The sequence below is a fragment of the Lipotes vexillifer genome, unplaced genomic scaffold (genome assembly GCF_000442215.2).
Source record: "Lipotes vexillifer unplaced genomic scaffold, Lipotes_vexillifer_v1.1 scaffold56, whole genome shotgun sequence".
Classification (NCBI taxonomy): Eukaryota; Metazoa; Chordata; class Mammalia; order Artiodactyla; family Lipotidae; genus Lipotes; species Lipotes vexillifer.
Window position 1 is genome coordinate 699733 of NW_006798991.1, and position 3832 is coordinate 703564.

A 3832-nucleotide genomic window follows, 5' to 3' on the forward strand; every position below is an offset into this window, starting at 1 on the left:
TCCCTACATTCTATTTTCTCCTGCAAGAAGCACCTGCCACTGGTAGCCATCAGTTCCTTCCCAAACAGCTCTAGACAAAACATTGAGAATCCTTCTGGGTAATGACTAACCTTAACTTCATAATAAAGCCCTGAGTCCTGTTCTACTCGTTTCAACTCTTACCTCAACTTCTGAGATCAATGACCCATTCTTCTACCACTATAAACCTCAAGATGCAGTTGATAAGTGCATATGATACAAAGCTATATATAATGCCGGTTTCCAAAAATGGTTATGGAATGATTAAACAAACCAGATTTTTCTGCATACAGCTTCGATGCAACATGACCAATCTCTGCCTTAAAGATAGGGGTGGGCGGTGGGTGGAGAACATTCAACGTCCTTGTTTTTTTTTTCCCCCAAAGTGAAAGATACACTTAGATCACTTAGAAAAGTGCCTGGCAGTGTTTACTATTATCTCCAGGAACGATAGTACTAAGCTTCTCTTCCTTCAACTTTTCATTGACCTCCTTTCAGTCGCCGTCGGGGGGGGTCCCAGACCCCGCTCTGTTGCGAGGACCAGAGGCTGCTCCTACCAGGCGGAGGCCGAGGGGGTCTCGGGTCCCGCAGAACCCCTCCCCCGAGCCCTGGGCCCCGCAGGCCATGCCCCTCCCAGGCCCCGCGGGCCGCGCTTACCACGGCAGCAGCCGGCGCCGCCCCTCCGCCTGGGACGGCACTTCCGGTTACTCTCCGGACACTCGGGTATGGGTTTCCCGGCGGCCGCAGGCTCCGGGCGGTAAACCTAAGGGCCCACCTTCGGGAAAAGAAGGAAAGCCAACTTGAGAGGCCGACGAGAACCAGAAGCAGCCCCCTTTGCGTGGCTCGGCGAGGGCAGTTGAGGCCAGGCCATCCAGGGGGCTCTTTAAGGGCCGACAAGGCCGGCTACCCGAGCCCTTTCAGTCTGGCTGGGAAGCGGCCGGCGCAGCCCCGCCCCCGCGAATCACATGATCACCCCCTGTTCAGCCACTGGGGCGGTCCACCCCCGGCCTCTGGGCCAATAGGGGCCGAGCCTCTGGACCGGGGGCGGGGCTCTGGGGCGCCTGCGCTCCGGGGCCCTTGGTGTTTCGGGGCGGAGCGGTCGAGGACCTTATTTAGGGATCCTTTCCGTTGCTACTGACGTCTGGGGGTGACGAGAGGACCCCACTACCACCTTGCCTAAGAAGAAGCAACCCTGTTTATCTTACTGTTTCCGACTTATGTTCTCTTTCCTGAAGGCTGTTAAAAGAGGACTCGAGGCAGGAGTAGCGTCAGAAGAGATGGATGCCACCGACCCTGTGGAAAACAACCCGAAGGATCTGGAAGAAATGGAGGATACCAAAACACGGTGGAAGCGCTCCGCCACCCAAGATGTGGCCAGAGAGATGAATGAAATGCTTTAAAGGGGGGATAGTGTTGGCTTTGTGTGGGCAGAGAAAACTGCAGAGCAGGATAGGACTGCTCTGATTGTAGGAGGTTTCCCAGTCCTTCCTGATTGTTTATGGGCTGGAATCAACTTAAGTAATCACCTATGTCTGGGTTGGAGCAGAAATGAGATTTCCTTCAGAGAGAAGTAAATATACCTATATCTACATCTCCCCTTGCTCAATTGTTCAGTGAAAAAAAAGTTTCCTAAAATCCCTCAGACATCAAAGGGGAAGGATTAGTACTAGGAATATAGAGGACAAAAGGCTGGGTAGTGAGACTAAGAACTTGGATTGGGAGAAAAATACTGAGTTTAGGGAGTGGTGAGAGCATCATCAGGGTCATAGCAGTCGTTTATTCAAGATTAACTAATCATGTTCCTAATTCTGGAATTCTTCCCCAGAGGAGTTGCAGGTTAGTTTCATGTTTGTTTTTAATGAAAACTTCCAAGTAAGGCCCAAATATTCTATCCAGAGCCTTCTTAATATTTGAAATAATTTTTAATAACTCTAGAGTATGTGATATGTTCCAGACATTGTTCTTATCATTTTACGTGTATTATCCCTTTAACTTGTAACAAAAATTCTATGAGTGATGAATTGGGAGATTGGGATTGACATGTATGCAGTAATATGTATAAAATGGATAACTCATAAGAACCTGATATGTAAAAAAATAAAATAAAATTCAAAAAAATTTTCTATGAGATGTTTATTATTATTTTTATCTTAGGAGAAAACTGGTGCAGGAAGAGATTGAGTACCTTGCCCAAGATCACACATTTAGTAACTAGTGAAGCTGAAATACGAACATTCATACCAGAGCCTGTGCTTGCCATCATTGTACTTACAGGGCTGTATCAGTAGTGGTGACTGTATAGTGGAAAAGTACTGAGTTCTGATTCCTGCACTGTGTATAGGAAGGTCTCAATAATTGTTGAACTGAACTCTTCAGCTTTTTCTTTAAAGATACATTGACCCAAGCAAAGAGCTCATTTTATTCATTGTTTCATTCACTCAACACATGTTTATTGAGCACTTCCAGTTCACCTGACATGATGCTGAGTATTAGGAATTTAAAGGCAGGAAAGACTCAGTCCCATTCCTCTAACGGTTCACAGCCTACTATGGAGATAGCAAGTGGTGTGATAGAGGTAGAAGTTACATAAGGTAGTGTGGGAGCAGAGAGAAGGAGCACTTGTTTGAGAAAGGGTCAGAAATGACTGTAGAATGTGGGGCATGAGGTGAGGCTTGAAGGAATGGAAGCAAGGAGTTGAAGATGGGACTGGAATGGAAGATGGGAAATAGGTCAGAGATGTTTTAATGTGACTTCAGTTAATGGACTTTATCTTGTAAGAAATGGGAATCCATTCATGGGGTAGCTAAATTATCCCCAACCTTAAAATCTTTAGAAGGATGATTTTATTTTAGTTTTACATATAGAGAGAAGCAAAACAGGAAGCGTGGAGACAAGGATAAAGAATAAGGTAGAGTAGCCAGAAAATTAGGAAAATGAAAAAAAGGGTCATGGCAACCAAGGGAGGAGAGGCTCAATTAAAAGGTTATTGAGAGCAATGTCAAATAACGGGATCAGATGAGATAGCACCAAAGAACATTGTATAAAGTTTACATGAGAATTACTATGTTCTAAGTGCTGTTATAGGCACTTTACAGTATTAGCTCAATCATCCAACAACACTGTGTGCTTTAATTCTCACAATAACCCCATATTATAGATGAGGAAGATGAGGTACAAGGAGGATAAGTAATTTGGGCAAAATCATGCAGCTGTTAAGAGGCAGAATGGGGATTTAAACACTGGGAGTCTGGCTTCTGAGTCTGTGCTTGTTACCACTACCCTATCCTGCCTCTCTAAAGAGGCTTTTCGGAGTTTAGAAAAAAAGAGGTTTTTTTTCTTCAGTAAGGGCAGCTTCTGTGGAGTGTGGTGGAAAAGGAAGTAGGGAATGCAGGTAGCATCAGCTTTTCTTTCAGAAGCTTGGCTATTAAGAAGAACAAAGAAAGACCATCTCTAGCATGGAACACATCTTAAACAGTGAGTAGGGCCTAGGGCTTCAGGGTGGGGGAGATTTTAATATGTTGCTAAAGGAAACAAGTTCATAGAAAGGATGAGGATTCAGGAAAGGGGTATTTATTTGATGTAGAGAGGCCGCTTAGGAGACAGGAGAGGCTGAGGTCTGCAGTACGAAGAGGAACTAGCCTTGAATGGGAGAAGGAATCTGAGATCAGAGCAGGAAAATATATCTGTGTTGCTTTGGTCTTGTTCAGAAACCCTTACTTTTAGAATTTGGAGGGAGGAACCTCAACTGGCCATAGATACTCTATTCATCAGGCTCCCATCTATTCTATTAGTCATTCGCCAGAACCCTGATTCA

At 45.2% G+C, this 3832-nt stretch overlaps 1 protein-coding gene across 1 annotated transcript in view; it reads right to left on the bottom strand.

The window, feature by feature from the left end:
- ZNF322 (zinc finger protein 322) overlaps positions 1-939 on the bottom strand; it is a 13449-nt gene extending 12510 nt beyond the window's left edge. The window contains exon 1 of the mRNA XM_007471252.1: positions 819-939. The gene's annotated coding sequence lies outside the window, so the exon portion shown is untranslated. The remainder of the gene's footprint in view (positions 1-818) is intronic.
- Between the last annotated feature and the right edge of the window lie 2893 nt (positions 940-3832).